The 24,162-nt window shown below is 35.7% G+C and overlaps 1 non-coding gene across 1 annotated transcript; it reads right to left on the reverse strand.

Annotated features, from left to right (window-relative positions):
• Positions 1 to 20,583: 20,583 nt before the first annotated feature.
• Positions 20,584 to 20,656, reverse strand: TRNAV-AAC (transfer RNA valine (anticodon AAC)). Its single transcript has one exon. It is a non-coding gene; the product is annotated as a tRNA-Val (tRNA).
• Between the last annotated feature and the right edge of the window lie 3,506 nt (positions 20,657 to 24,162).

Raw genomic sequence — 24,162 nt, forward strand, 5'->3', positions numbered from 1 at the left:
AGGCATAAAAGACAAATACGAACTATCAACTTATGAAAACTAATTTCAAACGATTTTCTGCTCAAAATAATGTGGATCTACGGTTGTAATTATAAATTACTTATAACTATGAGGACTCTTGGCTTTAATCTTATATATTTCCTGTAAAATACATCATCATTTTTAAATGATTTTTATATATTTTGAACACATATCTCTACAGCATTATCTTTCAATTAATTTTCCAGTATTTTTCTTTTATTTTCAAAAAGCAATGTCATTTTAGCAATAACTTACAAAGCTTTTGTCTCTCACACAGAAAGTCAAATGACTAAATTCTATTTCTAAACAGTATGATTTTATAAGAAAGTTACTATTATTCCCTCAAACTTTAAAAATTATAATCATGTTTTGTGCCTCAACATTTTAAGGAAAGCTTCTATAATTGGCTTATGTTCAAAGGGTATAAAAATGCATTCATTAAGATGTCAATTAAATTTCAGAAATAATTTTAGAAGTGGAAAACAGAACAAGCAAGAATTTTGAAAAATGTAATTAGAAACAATGGCCCAAATTGTTGCTGAATGAGATGTCAAGCCGAATTCTCAAAGATGGCAAGTGGTTTAAATGTTAAATTAGGTATGAAACATTGTAAAGAATAAATACGTACATAACTTAGGATGAATCAAACTATTCAGGTTTTATAATTCATTCAAGCAAATTTTAGTAATTAATCTTGAACTTTCCCTAAGGATAATATTATAGAAACTATCAAAGTAAGCACTTAGCTCTGTCATTGTTTTGAAGATTGATCACTCGCAGTCAAAAGCAAACAAAAAAAATGTTTTAAAAAATTTGGAAAACTCAGTATTCTTTATTTTATTTTAGGGTGTAGGTAATTAGGTTTATTTATTTACTTTTTAATGGAGGTACTGGGGATTGAACCCAGGATCTCATGCATGCTAGGCATGCACTCTACCACTGAGCCATACCCTCCCTGCTATGCTCAGTATTCTTAATGAAAGAGTTTTCCTCGTGTACTTCTCATTTTACTGAGAAGCAGAGATTGAATTTAATAACTTTACACTGATTACATTACATTGATTGAATGGCCACCAGCTCTTTCAGTCAACCAGAATATTTAGTACAATTTTTTCTGGAAATTGCCATTTTCTGGAAGTAGCTTATAGCATAGACAGGTGGTTTCAGTCGTACCTACACCTGCGTACAAAATTACAAAAGTTTGTGCACTCTTAGGTGGTACTCCTTCTGATAAGAAAAACATAAATGAACATGCCAAAATAATCTAGAATTGTTAAGGATGCTGCAGACATTTTGTGCAATCTCCCATTTCAGGTAAAAATCCTGTTTCCAACATTCTTATACTCAGAGATTGCAAAGCAATTTATTAAATTACTGGACAATTTTAACTGTTAGAAGAAACACCTGTGTTTAAAATAATCTTTCATATGCCTTCTACTCACTGATCTTGGGTCTTTCTTGCAGAACATTGATGATATCACTAAAATTACTGTTTTTAATCTTAATTCCAAATAACAATTGCAACTGATTTTTTATTTACTTCATCTTTCCCTTTAGCCTGACCAGATTTATTATTATTTTTTTAAGTATGACAGGCAAGGACACATTATTGTGCATTAGGGCAAAATGCCAGAAGGATGCTAATTGTGCAGTGTTATTATGGTTCTTACCATCTCAGTTGAGTTGTTCACATGTTTAATTCAAAGGAGGTAGGACTTTTTACTTTCAGGTGCAGAAGATTGATCTGGACCAGTTTTTAAAATAACACTGTTGGTTTCAAATTACTCCATTTTGCTTCATGTGAGATCTAGATCCACTCTGATTACTGTGGAGAAATGTTGAGTTTTCTTAACCTTCCTCCTCAATAATCTTGCTATTTTAGGGTAATAGATCAGGGGCCCGTGTTAACTCTGACTTGCACCATACTTGAGTAATGTGGAGCCAATATAAAAAATACTCTAGAATGAAAACTTGAACTAAGAGTTCAAGTGGCTGGGGACTATTTTCCATGCTTTTCCTGAGGACAGTTTTGGCAGCTGATCCAGGGTTTTACAATTTTGGAAGGTGACTCTTTTGGGGTATATATCCTTACTAGCTGTGTGAAATTCATTAAATTATCAGATTTCACTTTCCTTATCTAGGAAAATAGGATTAGAGGCAACAGTTCCTTAGGACATAAACTAAAACTTGAGAGGATATAGATATTAATAGGCCCTTACTACAAGATAACATGCAAAGATACTTTATATTTCAAAAGTAAGTAAATGTGAAAAGAGATGTGAGAGTGGGATCCACAATCTTCAGCATTTTACTCTTCAAGGGTCTACAAGAAAATGTCCCTAGCCAGCTTCCCAAAGCTCTTTGAAATTACTTGGAAAGCTTTGAACTTCTGGTTGGTCATCTACATTACTCATCCATGTCTTTACCAATGTCTTGTCTACACTACTCACCCATGTCTTGACCAATGTCTACACTACTCACCCATGTCTTGACCAATGGCATCACTGTGTTTCTTATCTGCTGTACTTCCCTTTCTCCTTCCAAAGATACACTCAGATGCTGAAATAAAGTCATTGTAAAAGTCCACCCAGAGTAAACGCAGTTCCCGTATGTTCTAAGGAGGTCCTATCCACACCTCTTGGATCCAAGGATCCTTGAACAGGAGGATGTCTTCTCCCAAAATTCTGAAACATTAAGCCAGATGTAGACATAATATTTTAGCTTTATGCTAAATACCCAAAGAGCTGTTCTACTTACTTCTCAGATAGTCAGCATAATCAAACACAATCACTGATGCACTAAACACATCAAGGATGCAAAGAGGGGCTCTCTTAGGCCCTATATCTGTCGTACATTCATTTCTCTGTCCCCAGACACTGCCAGCATGTTTCCTCAAGAATTCACACTGCTTCTTCCTCTACTTAGAGTATGTGTTTCTCAAAAATGTATAATCTTTTAGTGACATTCTTTTTCAGTGATATGCAGAATAAAATTCCCAAAGTCATGCCAGAATTTTGGGTCCACCTTAGGGATGAGATCCTGGGAGGTGGCTTCTAATTCTGTGTGAGAACACCTGACTAAAATCATCATAACTTCCAGGAGGCTTTGATGTCTCCTTCCAGGCATGAGGATATTTATTCTGAAGAAGACTTTATAAAGGAAACTGATTTTTTAACTCCACATTCATGGGAAACTAATTTAAAAAAAGTTCAACTCTGGTTATGAAGCAGCAACTAAAGTAAATTTATTGATTTATTAATGTAACTGGGATTTTCAAAAGAAGGATCTGGCTGTAAAAAGCCCTCAAAGTATGTCTTCAAGTATCTGTGATATTCTCTCTCTTTCCCCCTCTCTCCATTTACTCTGCTTTCTTCTCTGATATCTTTATTCTTAAGCAAGTTCTCTTGTTTCAATAGCTAATATGATCAGCTGCAGATCTAAATTTATCTTTTTCTTCCAACTAGTAGCCTCAGATAAAAAAAACTGTCTTTTTTTTTTTTTTGATAGTTTGAGGAAAAGTCTTGGGTATGACTTTGTTGAGCTCATCTTGGGTTATGTCCTCATGACTGAGATTCTACATTTTAACTGTTTTAGGTGATTGTGATGAAGTGGGATAATAATATAGAGAGGGATAATTGTAATAATAATTAATAATAATAATAATTAATAATAATAATAATGGTGGTGATGTTTGCCATTTGTATGTGCTTTTCATTTTTCAGAGATTTTTGAATGTACATACATTATTTGAACCTAAAATGACATTACCAGTACGTAGGCTAATTATTATATCTTCAGCAAGGATAAGGAAACTGTCAGTAAGAGGAGTTACGTCATTTGTCCCTGGCCACATAATTGATTAGTAGGACAGTCTGGATTGAAATGTTGTTTCTTAATAATAATCCGAGCTGACAGGAGACCATTGCTTAGTGTGGAGGCCAGGATGTAAGCAGTTGTTGTCATTTGCATTTAATGGTGTTACTTCTGAATTATTTACGCAAGTCTGATTGTGTTGCTAAGTAGGAAGTTGGGGGAAATTAAGAATGCACAGACTAGAGGACCCTGGACAAATGGATTGCTACCCCCTTCTTCAAAGTGAGCACTCCTCAGCTTGTGATTTTTAGTATTAGATTTAAGAAGTGAGTGCTAGATGACTATAAGGTAGAAACAGCCTTCATTTTTCCTATAAAGCATTCATTATTCTTTTGTTTTATGTGTTTTTTGACAGGTTGATTTGTATTTCCAGTTGAATAGAGTAGCTTGGGCATCACCAGATGATCACTCTTTCAAGACTGATCAGAGTGGCAGTAGAAGGTGAGTGTGGATGTAAAATTTGTAAATAGTAATGTATGTGGATGACTTGATTCTTTTTCTGAGGATTTTAAATGAACTTGAGAAAAAGGGGTTAAAATGGTCACTTGATGAAGTACGTGGGCACGTCTTTTCTCAACCTCTTCTCCTGGTATATGTCCCATGATCTAAATAGAATGACAAATATCTTTGGATTTCAAGGATATTAGAGATGGTTCCTCAAGTCCATAGTGCTTTGATTCCAAGGTACTTGACCAAATATGGTTGAAGTGGCGCTCTGGCTGAGGGATCAGTCAGATTTGGCAGATTGATGCTAATATATTGGCTTTTGCAGTCTCCATCAAACCATTTAAATTAATAATTGGTGCCAGTTTGGAAATCTGGATGGAGGGCAATATGATATCAGAAGGACTTAAGAAAAAAAAAACCCTGTGATATTTATTGCTCATCAGAACTTTGAGAATTCAATCCTGTCTTAGAAGTACTGACTCATTATGGTCAAGGACTCTGGGAAGAGTATGGAATCTAGATATTTCAGAAAAAATAAAATACCTACTTTTACCTAATGTCCGCATTTTATTGCCAACCAAGTGACTAATTTATAGTCAACTAAAAACTTCAGACCTCCAGTATTAGTATACGTTGACTGGCTCTTAGAATAAAGACCTGGGCAATCTTCTAATGGGATAGATGCTTTCAATCACAATGCTCAATAATATTTTCCCTGGCATCAAAAAGCCTAAACAATGAATAATTGGTAACATTTCCCCATTTAGAGTGTATTCAAATATATTTGAAACAAGAGAGAGTCAATTTCTATGAAAGTACTTTAATAGACAAGAATAAATAACAAAAAGTCTTTCTCTTTCACTATTTAAAAGAAACTGAACCTCCTAAATTTAACAGTATTATTAAATATGCTGAGAACTCTATGCCTAGAAAAGAAACATTGAAACCGACCCAATATATACTGGTATATGCACTTAAGGGACACTACCATGTTCCTCCTTTTCATTTGATATTCAAGATGGTACCTCGGATTTAATGCCATTTGTCTAGGAGTTGGCCATAAAGAGAAGGCCAGTACATTGTCACATAATATATTCAAATTAAAATAACTCAGATCATGGCCAAAAAATATTAGTTGAATAATTTAACACCATCATATTTCTTTTCATTTTGTTTAAAGAAAATAATCCTGCTTTGTCTTTAGACAACTGTAAGTATTTTAGATGATTATTTTTTAACCTGAGACCTAATTACACCAAAATATTACTTCACCTAGTATTGATATTTAAATCATTGAACATATTTCTCATTGTGGAATCAAAGATTGTCCTCATTGATTAAAGTAACCTAAGAGAATCTGAAAAATAAAACTTATTTTCACTGGTTATCCTCAAGAAAAATTAAAATAAAAGAGATCATTGGCATGCACAAAAAATACTCTAAGTGAATACAAGCCAAAATACAATAAGCAAAATTTAAAACTTCCAGAAGAAACTATAGGTTAGTATTGGTTTTGGCCTTAAGATAAGGATTTCATAAACAAAATCTCAAAAGCACCATCCCTTGTCTCAGCACTCCCAATCACTAGTATCCTTTATAATATGTATTTCCCATGGCGTTTGACAAATTGTTTACTACCAAATGTCCTTTTTCATTATCTTTGTTGTTTGCTGTCCCTTTCCTTATGCTAGAATTCAAGCTCCAGGTTGAAAGGACTGTCTGTTTTATGCTATGATGAATTCTCAGTGCCCAAAATTGTAAGGGTCTGTAATATTTGTATCTATTACAGGTTTACAAACTAACTTGTAGTGAAAGACACAAGACTGTAATGCTAGGGACAAAAGACTATTCTCCTAGCATTACGAACACCACAAGCATCAATGTATTTGTTTATGTCAGTTTCCTCTTACTCCCAAGTCCCATTAGGGTGATGTGATACAGGCCCAGGTAGATCCTGCAACACACAGTGGGTCTGCACTGAAATGAAGAAAGAGCTTAGGAAATTTGCCTCGTTTATAATGAGTGTAAGTGAGCCTGCATTCTGTCTAGAGGAAAACATTACCACATCCCTCAGAGTTGCTTACTACAAGCACAACCCTGAGGAAGGCTTATGTAAAGAGTAACAAAGGTCTTGTATTTTTGGTATACAAGAATACACATTAAGAACGTGCAGTGATGTTCAGAAACCAGAGTGCCTTGTCCAACAGATCTATGTGTAGAATGCAGCAGAAACTAAGCAAGTAGTCACTGAAAATATAAGATTTTAAAACATACAAAAGAAGTGCAAATATTATTTGTAAATGCTTGTGTGCATGATAAAAGTATATAATATCCAAAAAAGTGATAAATAAGGGAAGTTGTTATATTGAAAGCTGAAGAAAGATGAATAGAAGTGATTTGGGATAATTAAAAGTTATTTTTAAATTCCTAATGTTAAAAAAATTAGAAACAAACCAAAAAAGTTATATTTTTACAAATGCAAATAAAAGCTGGACAACCTATATACTTTGTCTGTGCACTAAAATGTTTCATTGTAAAAGGAAAGCTAGGTATCAATTTGTAGGTGAAGATGTGAAATCATCACTTGACATAAAACAGATTGAATCCTTTCAGTGTGACGTGATGTGGTAATAGAGCAGACCAGACATGTTCTGTGTGCAAAGATAATTCTGTTCTTCTCTTGAGAAGTTAAGATCCCTTGACTCTGGCTGCCAAAGGCTTGGTATCCAGAGCCATCTGGGGACAAGATCTTGACTCAGTGGCTGTCCTCCAGTGATCATCTTGCTGCTCCAGATAATAGACTCTGAAAGCAGACCACCTGGATTGGAATCCCAAGTCCTCCTTCCCTCAGCTCTTTAAGGGTCGTATGGCTCAGCTCACATGGTTATAAGATGGTAACAGTAATCAAAGGATCTGGAATTGGATAAGCGCCTGGTCAACCTCCATTCATGACTTTGACCACTTTCTTTGTTTCCAGTTTTGTTCAAGAATCCACTCCCTCCCAAAATTACTCAGAGGAAGGTGAGCCCATTCCCAGCTCTTGGTACGGATACTGGTCATTCTAAGTCAATCTATGATATTCCTGTAGGTCCTGATACTCATCCACAAGTGAGCCTGTGGCCTAAGCAGACCAGGCCACACTGAAGGATGCCTTATAGTACAGCTGACCCTTGAACAAGGAGGAAGATAGGGGCGCAGATCTTCCAAGTAGTGGAAAATCCACATGTAATTTATAATCGCCCTCCATATACTGCAGTTCTTCCACATCCATGGTCTACATCTGCAGACTCAACCATCCAGGGATTGTGTAGCACAGTAATATTAACTATTGAAAAAAATCCACCTGTAAGTGAACCCGTGCAGTTCAAACCTGTGTTTTTCAAAGGTCAGCCATACATGCTTGACTTCCTCCCTTGCTTCCTGCATAGAGTCATTTACCTACCATTTCCATCAGTGATCTCCTTGTATCACGAAAGAAATTAGACTGAAGCAAGAGGAAGGGTTAACAAAGCAGAGCACAGGGGCAGAAAGATTGTGAGTTGGGGATGATATAAGTAAGCCCCAGACAGAACTGCACCCAAAGCCTGCCTTATCTCTGAAATTCCAATTATGGTGAGATATTAAATTTCTTTAATATTTAAACCAATTTGACTTAGTGTTTTCTGCTACTTGCAGAAGAACACAATAACTGATACACTATCTCATATATTGAACTGAAAAAGTAAATGAGAAGAAATTTATAATGCACCTAGCATGTACTCAGTGAAGGGCTATTTTTAGCTGAACAGGTTGGTCCTCATGTCTCCTTTGTCAACACTTTACTTCTGCATTTTTGGTAAGTAACTTCTATCAGTTAATTTCTTCTTCCTGTAATCCTTGCCTCTTTTCTCAGTTTTAACTTTCATAAGTATTCTGTTTTACAAACAACAATGTTATTGATATGCAGTTAGTGTATATTTTACAATTCAGTGGTTGAAATATTATTGCACACAAGGAAAGCATTCAATATATATTTTCAAATGAATGGACTTACTCTCCTGACCCCGAGAACACATAACAATAATATTCATGATATTTCTTTATCTGGCTAAGTCCCCTCCATGGAAACATGTCCTTTATACATAGTAACTTATATAGGAAATAAAAGAAATGGATAATTAATTGTGTATTTACAGATATGAAAGCTTTCACATGCTAATCACACAAACTTTGAAACTTTGTACAAGTTGTTTCTTTGATTCTGATATGGTCACACACTAAAACTTATCCTCAGAAACCATAGTTTAATGAAAGGTTATTTTCCATTGTTAACTTTTCTTCCCTAATTTAAGATCATAGGTAAACAGGATAATTAGAGACTCAGAAAGGTCTAAGGAAGAAGGATGTCCTGAAAAACTAAATAAATAAATAAACAAGTAAAACTTTAAATATACCAAAGGCAATATTTGGGAGAGTTAATAATAAAATAATCATTCTACCAGCTCTTAATGCCACATCCTAGAAGGAGTTACAAGCCGTCTTTAGGAAAGAAGAAAAAATATGGTATATGCATCTAAAATAAAGTATTGAAAATACTATTTTAATGATAGCAAGCACAAAAACACTTAGCATGTTCACTCAAACACAAATGTTTAATCCCCCTGAATTCTTTAAATCTCTGATCTCTTTGGGGAATGAAATAACTTCAGGGCTCAATTTGTACTGGTAGCTTAATGATTAAAGATGAAAAAAGTCTTTGCCTATGCATCTGATTTTTATATGCCTTGTTTTACTGCAAATCCTATTAAAATAAATTCTGCTTTTAGTTGCTTTGAGTAATTGGAGCCAGTACTTCACAGTTGAAAAATGTTGGCTTCCAATTTTAATCTTTGTTACTAAAAGGATGACACTAGAAAACAAGAGTGTTGTAAGTAATGTATAAGATCCAACTATCAAAATAAAATGTAAAAATAGTCCATTCAGTTTGTAAAGTGTATGTGGCTATGGGTTAGGAATGACTCAAATTCATGTCCAATCATATGTTTTTGGTTTGGTGTAAATAAAATGAACGCTGGTAGCTCACGGAGAAAAAAATGTGACAATGAATATATATATGTTCATGTATAACTGGAAAATTGTGCTCTACACTGGAATTTGATACAACATTATAAAATGATTAAAAATCAATAAAAATGTTAAAAAAAATAAAATGAACACTGCCCCCTTTCTAGTTAATTTTCTGTCACTAAAGTAACAAGATGTTTTTAGATCCCAAATAAGGAACCTAATGCTGACCTTTATGTTCTGTTTCACACGATAACACACAGCCTGATGTAAACATAATTCTGTGTGGTTTGTGTATGTCAGTACATGTGTTGGTGTGGAGGAGAGAAAGAAAGGAGATATTGTACCAAAAGTGGAGGGAAAAAATGCTACCCTGATTGTGCTGACTGGGCACTGAGATTTGGTATTTTCAATGATTTTTTTTTTGCCAGAATTCTTCTGAAGAGAACAACAACATTTATTTAAAATGACCACGCACATGCTCTGTAAGGAGAAATACATGCAGGTCCCCCTGTACCAAATTCTAAGTGATACACAGGTGGTTCTGACAGCCTTCCAGTAAGCGAGCAGGGGCCAGTCCCTATAGCCTCAATTCAACCTTTCTAGGAAAGCCCAAGGTTCTTCTTTCTTTCTGATACTATGGTAAATGTCTACTATGGCATATTTTTCTGATATGACCAGTATTAATATTTATAAGATACAAGATACAATTGTACAGAATTACATTTTTTTTCACTTCTTCATGATGCTCCATATCCTGTGCTTCCATCAGTGAATATAAACTTGGGTTGGTCACATCCTGGGTTTTATCAGTCTCTTCTCCCATTGGCTCCTTCCCTCCTGTACCAAGGTTATCAAGTGGAAAAGATAAGGAATCTTGATGGCCCACCATTTTCTAAATTAGGGACTTTAATGAAGGCTCTCAGGATTTTGTTGACTCTAATTTCTGCTCTGGAGAGTGGAGTTTGGGTTGGGAGCTGAGCTTTGTCTCTTGAAACTAGAATCATCTGTTTGTTTTTGTTTTTGTTTTTCTACCGTTGCCTTGGAAGTGCTGTGTCATGAGGCTGTACCAGTCTTCATTTGGATAGTGTTGCTGGTCTTTCTTTTTCTCTTTAGTCTTGTTTTAAATTTATTCTGGGGGGTGGGTATAGCTCATGTGGTAGAGCACATGCTTAGCATGCATGGGGTCCTGGGTTCAATCCTCAGTACCTCCTCTAAAAATAAATAAACCTAATTACCTCCCCCAGCCAAAAAAAAAATTCATTCTGTTAGATGTTGGAGCCAGAAATATTTATGGCCAATGTATTCTTCTGCTTTTCTAGAAAATTTCCTCTCAAACTGCAAATTAACACTTAATTTTTGAAAGCTTAACTTCAGTTTGATATAAAGTATAATTTCTGACCATCTTTTCTTTTTTAACTGTGGGAATGACTTTGTCATTGGCTCTCCAGTTAGAATGCTCCATGACTCCTAGATATTACATCGTTGTCCAGTTGACGTTCTGGTGGAATCCATTTCATCTATGGATTAATATTATGAGGGACTGGAGAAAGACTAATTTCCAAACTTCTTTGGTAAAAGACTACTTTCTCCTCTAGTTTGGAATATAAACCAACAAAGCAGATTTTTTCATTATCCCAGCACCAATAATTATAATAATAACACAGTATGTAACCACTTTATATAACAAAGACTGTGGGTTTTGCACGTACACTCACAATGACATGCACAATTAGGTAATGCTCTATATAATGCTTTGGGCCTGCAATGCTCAGGTTTAGTTATCAACAATACTCAAATTCCTAATCTAAATATTTAATACACTGACAATTCATTTTGTTGAGTGTTGACACATTTTCAGGATCTAGGAAAATATTTGGATGGAGAAGCATATGGGTGACTTTCCTAAGACTGAAAATTAAAATCCTGTTCAATGTTTTAAATATAAGCTGGCTTTTGAAGTAATGAAATTACTTTGAACAGATTTAATATGCTTGTTCATTTTAATGTGATAAGGAAGGGTATTATATATTTTGTGAAATCAATGTAGAATAAGTTTAAAAATAAATATACACGGTCCATTTACAACACTGCAGTGAAATACAAGGGTGTTTCACTACATGTTTCACTGACAAAAAATAATCACATAAATCTTCCACACACAGCTGCAATTTAGTGAAATATGCAGTTTTCTGTTTTCTATTACTGTATACAGTATAAATTCTTCTGCTGGAAGACAGATTGTGACAAATTTGCAAACAGCATCTGTATTCATACATTTGAAACATTAATTTATCCAGCAATAAAACCTTTGATTTCCCAAAAGGAGAGTCATGTCTGAGAACTAATGCCTATTTTTGAGACTTAACTGAGTTTTCAATGTTAGTCATTTTCTCATGAGTTACGTGCTCCCACGGAAAAATATACAACTTAACAGCAAGTACAGAGACTTAAAAGGGTCACACAAAACATAAATCTGTATGCCTAGTTTATGTATGTGTATAATTCATATAAATAAATTTTTGGCTACCTACACGTTCCATTGTGGAAAATGCTTTTGTTAGCGCCGATATCAAAGGAATAACAAGGAAAGCTCTATAATATATTCACTAAATTAAATGCTTACATACTGCATTTTTTGAAACGATAAATATTGCTCTGGGTGTAATAGTGAAACGCCTTGAAAGTGAAGAATAAAGCCTCTGTGTGTTGGCCAGTTGCATGGTTTATTTTGAGATACAGTATTTTCAAAAGAACCATGCAGTGATAGTTTTTTAAGGTGCTTTTTTAAAAACAAAATTCCTTGGAAACTTATCTATCATTCAACAAGAGCCACTTGCAAACTCCCAGCTTTATAAATAATGCCACAGTGTACAGTCTCACAATAAAGAAAACAATACTTTCAATCAATTTCTGTTTATTTTGCTGTGTTTGTTGTTTCTGTGTCTTCTTCCTCAGTATCAGTTACGTACATAGTTCACTCCTAAGACCTCCTGGAGACTGTGTGATTTCTTACCAATTTCTTTTCATTCAATACCTGATTTACAAAGAAACCAAGACATTTTATTAGGTTATTGAAAGCCATTTTAAGAAGACTTGCTAATCGTAATTTTCTCAGAAAACCACCAATCTCACCAAAACCTAAGCAAACCAACCCCTAACATCTCTCTCCAGTGTAACGTACAAAGACCAGCCTTACCCTGGGTTTTTCTTGCTCTACTGTGATCTCACATGCATTGATCAAATCACATTTAAATACATGCAAAAAATATTTTTTAAATGACATACTATGAGCTTTTAAAATTCAAACAGTTTTCTCAGCTATTTGAATAGTGACGACCTGAAAGCTGCATCCATGCTGCTTTTTTAATTAAAATTTTACCCAAAGGAAAACAGTATTTAACAGTTTGTGAGCTTCCTCTCTCTAGAAATTGTGTAGTGAATTGTTTGCTCATACCATAAGGTACTCCAGCGTCTTGGGCTTTTGCTTTACTGTCTGATCTTTTTTTTTTTTTTCTTTCCCACTGCTGTTACACTTTTGACCTAATTTAATTGACATGGGCAACAGCATTCACATTGTTCTCTGACTGATTACCTGAACAGGTAGTGAAGAAAAGGCAAGCCACAACGCTGGCTGGGACAATCATCTCCATCACTCTAAGTTGGCAGAGAGGGAGTGAACTTGAGGAAACTTTATTTTGCAGGAAGGCAATGACCCTGGAGAATTCGTCAACCTCTAGGTTTATGAATTTCTATTTTTAATTAATTTCTTCTTTCAAGTCAATACATTTTCATATATCACTGTCTCAGGGCTGCTGTAGGAATAGAAAAATCTGGACTGCTTCACTGTTAAATGTATCTGGCGTTCACCTTCTCCAGGAGGAGAACGTAATGTTAGTGTCTCATTTTAAGAACTTATCACTCATATCTTTATGTTGATTTCTACTTACTCTAGAAATCAAGGAAGGAATCGGGAGGAGTTTATTTTGGTTAATTTAGTTTTGGTTTTCTTTTCTTTCTTTCTTTTTTAATATTATTTTTCTGGCTTTTTTTTTTCAGCCACAAAGAGAACTAGAAAATAAACCAAGGTTTACAGGTTCTTCTTAAAATTCCAGTTTGTCATTTACAGTTACCTGAATTCAATGTATTATTTAGCTCTCTTAAATTTCCTTAACTAGGGGAAACAAGAAAATTTCCTTCCATAATTTGCATTTCATCATTCTTCCAAGAAATAAAACATGAGAAAAATACATATATTACAAGCTAAATGCACTTTCTTATTTTAATGATGGAGGGAATTCTGATTGAATGCATTGCTTGAATTAAGGCTGGTTTATGCATGGATTGAGTTATGGACTTTAGGCGTCTTTAGAAAAGTGGTATTTTTCCTAACACCTGTCCCCGACTTGAACTATTTCTTAGTGTACTCTGAGCTGAGCAAGAGGTTACAGTGTCTGGGATCCATGTGTTAGAGGACCTTGCTCTGGCCTTCCACTGACTGCACCATTCACCCTGGAAAGAAGAATTTACAGGAACAAAAGGCTGTACCTACTCAGTGGCAACCCAGTCCCATCTCCACCACTCTGAGCACCTAGAACTCCAGAATTTCTACCAGATGTCTTCAAGCCCACATCCAGGGTGGGTACAGACTTTTTCTGTGGGCCTATACTACCAAAGACAGACTGTACCAACACCCCTAGACCATAAGAGGGACCAAGGCATCACTGTGAGAAAGGCAGGACAGGGATTGAACTGAAGGCAGGGAGTCTCTACACATCTTCATGAAGCTGCTCATGGTTCAGGATTAGCCACAAGGGAGAAGCAAAGGGGAGTGTCCGTGGCCAGAAACTAGTGATATGGAAGAGGGACAGGGGGTGTCAAGAGCCCGCTTGATGGATAACTTTATAACTTGACCTATAACCTGAAAATATTTAGACACTTAGTCCATTGGCCTCCATTTATACCCTAATCTAGGTGAACATTAGGGGAGAGTTGCCTGAAAGCCTATCTCTCTATTTGCATTAAGTCAATTGCTCTAATTGTGTCAGGATGACATAATGGGGAAGAAAAGAGTCATTTTAGCATGAAGTGGATTTGAGTTCAAATATTTTCCTTATACTTCATACTATCTGTGTAAGGTATGAAAAGTCAGGGAAGTCCAGATGAGGGAATTCATATAAATAGAAAAGAGATCAGTGGTTGCAGGGCTGGGAGAGGAGAGAATGGGGCATGACCACTGATTAGGGAGCATTGCTGGAGGGGTGATGAGATATTCTAAAGTTAAATAGTGGTGATTATTGCACAGCCCTATGAATAAAACAAAAACATTAAATTGAATGATTAAAAGAGTAAATTACATGTGAATTATAGCTCAATAAAGGTTTTTTTTAATAACTTCAAAAAAACAGATTGAATCTTGATAGAAAATTCAATTTAAGTTCACTTTGTGAAATAAATATATTGCCATGGGGACAGTCCCTTTCCTTCTGACTGTGTAGCACAGTGCTGTTTGGATCCTTTACTATAAGGTGGTATCTCCTATTCCTTCTTCCTGAAGATTCTAGACAAATCCCAAATGCATCACCTCCTTACAAAACCTGTGATCATTTACTCATTCTGAGCCTAGTGGGTCTATCTTGTAATACAGGAAAAGAAGCAGTGGGTCTGTGGATATATTTTTTTTCCTGGCCAGCTACTGAGCCTTGCACCATCAATTTCTTCTGATGCAACATAGCCAAGTCACAGGTTACTAATACCTACTGATTAGTAGGTATGGCTCAAGTGGTAGAGCAGATGCTTAGCATGCATGATGTCCTGGGTTCAACTCTCAGTACCTCCTCTAAAAATAAACAAACAAACAAACCTAATTACCACCCCCTTCCCTCCCGAAATAAAGACTGACTTAAAAAAATCAATCAATCCAGGTATTACCTGTCCTAAATGGACTGTAGAATCAATTTATTGGAATAGCACCCATTCATCATTATTATAGAAGTCTATCTATATAATGTTATATAAATATTCCTTGTTTTAGAGTATCCACGAATTCCCATATCTTCCTGATAAGGCAATTTTCAACATTAGAATTTACTTTTTAATCTAAATGCCTATAAAAATACAAATGCCCCTCTAATGGTGCCAGTATCTTTTAAGTCTTATTAACATGACAACAAAATGCAATTCGTTTTTTCTCTCTTCTTGCGATGCCTAACTGCTGTCCTTTTGTGTTGTTAAAATATTTCTCATATATGTATTTTTCTTGTTTTCTTGTCCATATTAACAAGTCCATGCCTGCATTCACTAATATCTGTTATTGTTAGTTTAGTTGATTTCTCTGCTTCCAGTCTTCTATTCTTCGACTCATCCAACATTCCACAGTTGTAGTAACCCAATCATGAAAGCATAACCCCTGTATTGCTAACTTGCATCAAATCCAAATTCCTCTTCCAGATCTTATAGTCCTAAAGCCAAGTTCCAATAGTACATAATAAGTATATCTCCCTTTAATCTCCAACAGAAACTATCTCATTCAATTCCCAACTACAATATATTCATTCTATTGGGCTTATATTCTTTCATTGAAATATGTCTGTTATTATTAACAAAAGAAAAATAGAAAGGCTTTAGGGAATAGGGTAGATTCTGACGTGCTACCCAGACCCACTTTTAGGAATGAAGTCTCCACCTGCTATGACTGTGACAGCAAATGGCTCTCAGATTCGGCTCACTTCGAGAAGTCCCTCAGCTAAAAATCTTCCTTATCCAAAGTCATACCTCTTTTCATGGGCCAGTGGTATCCACCAATGATCAGCATAGGTGCTCTCTCCAACTTAGGACAACCCTGAAGGGCCATCCCAAGTTCAAGCTGCCTGTCTGCTGGAAGCCAACCTGTACAGTTGGCTGAGTCATCACTGGGAATGCCTCAAGCTCAACTTATTTTTCTGCCAAATCCAACTTCCTTCCTTGCCTGTCCACAGGTGTTGATTCCAAAGGCATTTCCTAAAAATGCCCTGCATTCTAATCTCTATCTTAGAGACGGCTTATATAGGAGACCAAGTACAACAGAGCTATTAATCAGTATGTACAGTTGACATTGAACAACAAAGGTTTGAACCATATAGGTCCATTTACACATGGATTTCTCAATAAATACACAAAAATATATGTATAGAACATTGTGTGCAAGACTTGCATTGCAGTGGATAACCTATCTTTCCATAGACATAAGGTGAGCGATATTTAAGATAAAATTAATAATGGGTTAGTTTTCTTATTGTTTTATAACTTTCCTTTCAAAGAATTACATGACCTTATAGTATGCCTTTCTCTCTTGTATTTGGAGAAACTGTGTGAGCCTCTCATTACAGGTGCTTTTTTTAATGTAACAATGTTTCCAGCACTGTATTATAAATATGACTGTAATACTACATGCCATTAAAATTTTACAAAGTTTCATTCATCAGTGTATAGGCTAGGCTACCATGAAACAATTGTATGAATTATACTGGGCTAACATAAGCCATCACATTGCTGCGTCTTTGTTATCCATTCATGAATTGTTAAACCTGTAAACAAATATGAATTTCTTTTTCACACATCTTTTCACTTTTAATTGTTAGTAATATATCTACAATATTTCATATCAGTAAGACAGTATTGATGTAGGTAATGACAGATGATTCATCCTGTCAACAGACAACATAAATTACTTATCAGTAAATACAGTATGGTACTGTAAATGTATTTTCTCTTCTTTATAATTTGCCAAGCAACATTTTCTCTTCTCTAGCTTACTTGATTGTAAGAATACAGTATATCATACATATAACATACAAAATATGTGTTAATGACTGTTTATGTTATTGGTAAGGCTTCTGGACCACAGTAGGCTACTAGTAGTTAAGTTTTGGGGGAGTCAAAAGTTATAAGCAGATTTTCAACTGGGGTGGGGATCAGTGCTCCTAGCCCTGCATTGTTCAAGGTCACCTGTTTTTATTCCATGACCTTGAGTGTGCTTTCCTCTCTACAGACATTCTTTCCCCTTCATTCCTCTCACATTTAACTCTACTTACCCTTCGTCAGCCACTTCCAGTTATATCTCTTTCTTACTCCCTCCAATCTTTTTAGTTCATGCTAATCTTTGTCCTTTTAGATTATTATTGTGTGTTGAGTTAGGACCTCTGACTTATTGAACAATGACATCATAAGTTTGAAGTGCTTTATAAACATCAAATGAACCAATGTCAAGTGTAATCACCCTAGTGTGGTCTTGCTTGCCGTGATACCAGGAACCATGCTTCTCATTTCCTTTCCTCTCTCACCTCTGCCCCTCCACTCCACCTGCATATTGTGGTACAATTGAAAGACAAACTATATTTTAGATAGATTTTCTTAAAAACAAAGAATTTATGTCTTACTGAATATAGGTAGTTTTAAAATAAAGATGATAACCAAAGTAAAATATGGAGAATGATTAATTTTGGAGTATTTGGTTGATGATGTCTTCACATTATGTGTAGATATAACATGAAGATACTGAGCATTTGGGCAATTTCTGAACCATACATTAGAAGCAGTGCTGATTGTACACAGTCACTTCCTAAATGTAATCAGCATGGCATATCCCATAATTTTGGAGAGTAAATACAGTTATAGCTGTCTATTTTTCTAATGATAGCCAGTAAATGCACCACTTTCCCTGCTTTTTGTTGCCATTTGTTATTATTATGAAATAAAAAGAAGGAAGGAAATAAGGAACAAAGTAAATAAAGAAGAAAAGAAAAATTACATAATGAAATCTGCTCCTTAACTGACCAGCCAATGATGTCTGATCTGTGATGACAGCATAAGACTATCTCCCGAATGAGCCACTGATCTTTGAGGAAGAACAATGCGCCCCTCAAATCCAAGCTCAATGTAGGCAAGTCTATACTTGGGATTTTTTAAAAACTGATGTTCTTGTGGTTGTCCATTGTTCCAAAGAGCATAGCCTAGTATTGGACTGAATTTGTATGTCTGTGCCCATGTCCCTGGGTCTTTAGGCCCTGGTTTGAACTTAAGTGAGCAAATTTACTTTAAAAGAAATCAATTTCACAGGCTCATTTGTTTGTATTTACAACTGTTCATTGATACAGAGCGCTCTGGCACATCATTGTCCGAGGGTGACAAAATCGAGGGCACTGACCCCTGTGATCCACATTTCCTCCAGCTTTGCAACTTAGGGGCATCAAGGAAGGCAGCCTGAATTAAACGTAAAAGATCTGATGATTGTCTAATTCTAGAACAATGACTGTTTATTTACCCTATGTTTATCTTAGAAGTTTACATAAATGTTTCAGACATTTAAATTCTGTCTCTTTGGATTAAAACATCAAACAAATCTGTGCCTTGAAAAATATAATTTAATTCTTAACACAAACTGATGAGAATGCTTATCTCCATTTTACAGAGGAGAAAACTGAGAATTGAAAAGACTGAATAATTTACTCAACATCACTTAGTTGGGATGGAGCATCGGACTATCTCACACCAAAATATTAGTTCCTTATATGACTGTATGCATAAAAAAAAGTCAAGGGATACTGTAGTATTTGGAATTGGCTGTCAGTATTAGTGTAGTTGACGTTTGAGTGCTTGTTTTATGATTCTCAAAAAATAAGAGTTTATTAAGTTAAAGATTTCCATGGAATAAGGTCGTAATTTGTGTTTATTGGAAAAAGACAGAGATGTTTTAACTTCTCTGCCTACAAATTGCTTTCTGAGAGATAACTCCTCTTCCCTTACAAGACAAACTCAGTGTGAAGGAAAAAGGATGTGTGGATGCTTTCTATCTAACATTTCATTTCCTTTAGGCAGCTCTTGGAATTCTGTCATTAGGCTGTCATCATATTGTGCTTGTTTTATCCTGATACCAAGATCTACGTGTCTATAAAGAAAGCCAGGGAACTATTCAGCTGAATAAGAATGCCTTCAAAATTAGAAGTGGCATCAAGGTTTATTTTTTAACAAGGAAACACATAGCAATTAATCGATAAAATGGCACTGGATGAACAGAGGAACAAAAGAATTCAATAATTAAAGTATTGTTCTAATCTTTTTAAGTGAGAAGGGAAATACTTCATCTGCTGTCAATAAGAAACACAACTTCCTCCTTAATTTTTTTAAAAGAATATTTTAAGAAGAAAAATAAAAAAGGAGGAAAGGGAGGGAAGGAGGAAGATAAAGGGTCTCTCTTCCAACTGTTACTGGACAGCATGCCCATTCTCAGTGGGACATGGATGGTAAAGGAAGGATTCAGGTTGGTGTAATGGACAGTGTGACAGAAAATTGGCACCTCCGTGTCCACTGTGGTGTGCTGTTCGGATCCTCCCTCAGGATCAAGGCACTTATTCTTCAGCTGCAGAGGTCTTGGCCGGTGAGGCTTGACCGCTGGTCTTCATTCCAGAAATTTCCTTTATAATAAAGAACTGCTTCATCCCAAAGTATGCCCTGTTCCTGGGGCAACCTGCCCTATCGGCCTCCTGGTACAATATCCGATGATTATCGGCTTAGCTTATCTCTCTCCCTCAGTCTCCTGCTTTCTCTCTTTCTCTGTCTCTCTCGAAAAATACACACACACACACACACGCAAACACACAGCAAATATGTAACCATCTTGCAATAAATTATTGGAAAACCTAAATTTAAAGTGAAGAAATATTTAAATGAGTTGTATCTTATGAGTGCATTTAATTCAACTTTTTTTTCCTATTTAAGAGCTATACTTGCTCTACGTATATTTTCTGATTTTCTTTCTTTTCTCTCAACTTTAGAGATTGAGTGAATTATGCTCTTCAGTCATTACAGACTAATGTCATCAAGTATAGCAGCAGTTAGCATATCCTCAAGAAGATAAACCCCTTTCTAGATATTTTACACATTTAATACAAGGATTTGGTTGCAAAGCAGGTGGGAGGACTTCAAAAGCTTAAGGTAGAAAGGGCTGGTAGAAACAACAGAAGCTGCCGACGCCCCTGGAGGGAAGCCTGGAGCCGGATCCTGCCCTTGTGCTGATGGCAATACTGTTACTGTCAGTTTTGGTCATCGCATCCTTTCCTCCCTTCCAACTGCTATAATGTGGCTGATCTACATTCTTTTCTTTAATTTTTTTTTGGGGGGGTGAGGTTATTAGACCATTTATTCATATATTATTTATTTTAATGGAGGTACTGGGGTTTGAACCCAGGACCTTATGCATGTTAAGCATGCACTCTACCACTGAGCTATACCCTCCCCTACTATACTCTTAAATACACGTGTGTCTTTGTAAAATAAGTAGTGTGCATTTTTAATGTGCACGCACTAAAATTGTATTTCAGTTATGTTCATACTTCGTTTTCAGCATTCATTTCTATAATCTCTCTAGTTTGCCTGATATATAGCTAATTTGTGATTTGTAACTAATTCATAGGATTCTGTGGTGCAGATCTGTATATTTTATTCATCCGTCCCCCTTTAGTCATTAACTAAGTCTCTTCCAATCTCTTGCTAGCTCAAACAATACTGTGACTAATATGTGCATATGCACCTCCTCTTGGGAAGACTATCAAGGCAAGGGATCACTGAGCCATGATGGTAAACATACTAACTTTACAGGGAACTGGCAGACTACATCCCCAAAAGGCTATACCAGTTTACACTCCTTAATAGTGCATGAGGAAGGTTCCCCTCTCAACATCGTCAAACCATGGTGACACCCAACTTTCGAATTTTGTCAATCTCTTGCATGGAAAGTTTAATTTCATAGTAGTTTTAATCTGTGATATTCTAGTGAATTTGAACATCTCTTCTTACATTTGTTAACCACTTGAATTTACTCTCTGTGAAGAACCTGTTCATTTTTCTGTTGGATTGCTCATCTTTATCTGGTTGCTTTTCAGAACGAGAATGAATTTTACAATTTTATTTTCACATATCCATTCATTAGTTCATTCACTAATTAGATTTCTATTGACACTTACCCTGTGGTAGGTATTTCTTTAAGCACTGAGGATACATTGGTGAATGATAGATTGATGACAAAAAAAAAATCTTAACCTGAAGCTTGCATTCTAGTTAGCAGTGGTGGGGGATGGTGGTATGTAGAAAACAAGGAAGTTAAATGAATGAGAATGAAATAGTATGTATGTTAGAAGGTGATAAGTAGAGGTGTTAGGAAAAAGAGGAAAAGTAGAACAGGATAAAGGAATTGGGAGAAGGGTGATTAGCATAGAAGTCTTCCAACAGGTGACATTTAAATAAGGACTGGGAGAAATCATGAGTATTATCTGTGAAGGTATCTGGAGGAAACCTTCAAGAGAGAAGCTAACCAAAGACTTAAGATGTGCATATAATGCAAGTGTTTGAGGAACAGCATGAAAGCTAGAGGGAAGACACATGGTAGTAGGAAGTCTAATCAGACAAGAGACAGAAATTTTATTTCACTCTGAGTGAGGTTGGCTGGCAGTGGCCATTGTTGAGCAGAGGAATGACATGCTCTGGTGTATGATTTATAAAAAAGCATTCTGGTGGCTGTGTTGAAAAGAGACAGTCCATGGGCAGGTGTAGAAGCAGGCAGACCAGTCAAGAAGCTACGGTAGCATCCAGGCGAGAGAGGATGATGGCTTGAATTTGATATTAACGAAAGAGATGGTGAGAAGCAGTGAGATTCTGGACATATTTTGAAGGTAGCATCAATGGATATTAATTCCTTGTGGGTTTATGATGCTGTATATAACACCTACCAATCTGTCATCTGACTCCAGTGTTTATTCATAATATCCTTTACTCAACAGAAGTCCTTAATTTCAATGTAATTAAATCTATCTAATTTTCACATTAGAGACTCTGCTGTTTTTGTCAATTTAAGATCTTTCCAGCACCAATCTCTTATATTTCTTTGTATTAGCTTTAGAGTTTGACATTTTATATTTTGGGTTTTAATTGTTTAATCATTCATCTTTGTACAATATGAACTAATAATCCAACTTTATATTTTATCTCCAGATAGTAAATCAGTTTTTCCCAAAACAGCCCTTATTTTCCCTGTTGATTTGTGGTATCGCCCAGATTTTATTTCACGTCCCCACAAATACATGCACCTTAGTAAGCTATAATTAGCCTCTGTGTTGCATAATATCTCAATTGGAATTAATTATCTATTGACCAAAAGTTCTTAACTTTTGTACAAAAAAGTGTAAATACTATACAACTGATTTAAACATCTGGCACCACTAGGACCAAGAAATCCGAACCAATGTTTTCTACAGAGCTCAGAATGTTTGAGTTATCCCACGCTTTTTAAATCCTCTGAAAAATAATCTAAGTCAGAAGACTGAGTCTTGGAACACATATATAAAAGAGTCCACACCATTCCAGTTTTTACAAGTCAGGTTAATAATATGCTTTTTTCTTCTTAAGAAGGAGAACTTATTAGAGACTTTAAAAATCAGTAATTTCACCAATCTTACATGATTAGCCACCACGTAAACCTGTGTAACGGGGATATGTCTGAGGTCTTATGATCTTCGATTGTCTTCCCTGTACGAAGGAAATAAAAATGCCCACGACTCCTTTTTGATATGAGGGCTAAGACAACAATGAGGAGAAGCTGTAATTGATTAAGTTGTCAAAATAAGAAATGGTGATTCAGTGGTGACTCAGTCCTAGGACAAGCGGTCTGTTTTATCTTTTCTCTGTTAGTTATCCTCCACGTGGGAGCTCCACTGTGACACAATTCACAGTAGACCCGTCTGTAAACGACAAAGCTGATGTCTCAATAGTAGCTTTTCTCTTTAAGAGCAGACCACAATCTCCTGCCAAGCTCTGAGGAAGAAGATATTATTTGACTGACTTCCTTACTGTTTTTGGCAGTATTACAGAACCATATTATCATATGAAAAAACATTGCCTAAGTGTTTTTCTCTAAGGTACAACATAAAATAAATATGGTGTTCTGCATCACAAATTTGTAAAAAGTATGTTTACAAATATTCCTATTACAGTGTTTTATTTTTGGTTTTTGTTTTAAGAAAACTCCTTGGGTGCTGAAGAAAGAATAAAATTATTCATGATTTCTTGTTCTTGTTTTCAGAAATCTGTACTTAATTGTTCAATGGATGATCAGTTAAGGTATATTTACCAAATTTCTATGTCCCTTAAGTTGTAGTGACTATAACAATCCCCCACATATAATTGTTGAGTAGCTTTTCTTCAATATTGTTTCATACAATAGTAAGTGTATGCTAACCTTCCCCCGCCACACATGCACAAACTTCATTGTATTTCTATTGTGGATTTCTGGGGATCTATTTAATGCTAACCCTGAGCAGATGTTTGGAGTCTAGGTTGATGGCTTAACAGCTCCTGACATAAGCATGACCTTCATAAAATTAAAGCATGGGTTGTCTAATATGGTATAAGTGGCCTTTTATTTAAATCTGAGTTGGAGGTACAGAGTCAATAATCACTGAGTATGAACCAAGTGTAATAACCCAAAGATGATGAGATGGTATTTGCCCTTTATCCGCATAAGGTTAAAACGGCTGTCAAGGTGATAGACGCTAATCAGTGAGACCTGAACAATTATGCCCAATAATCATTAAATGAAGGCAGGGAACTAGACTCCTGGGAGATCACCAGCCTTTGGCAAAACAAGATGTGCTTTTATTAAGAGAATCACAGAATTTGGAGCTGAACGTAGTGTGGAATTCAAAATGAAGTCCAATTTCTCAGTGCTGCCCTGTAGGATTCTAGAGGAAA

This window comes from Vicugna pacos, chromosome 14 (genome assembly GCF_048564905.1).
Source record: "Vicugna pacos chromosome 14, VicPac4, whole genome shotgun sequence".
Lineage (NCBI taxonomy): Eukaryota > Metazoa > Chordata > Mammalia > Artiodactyla > Camelidae > Vicugna > Vicugna pacos.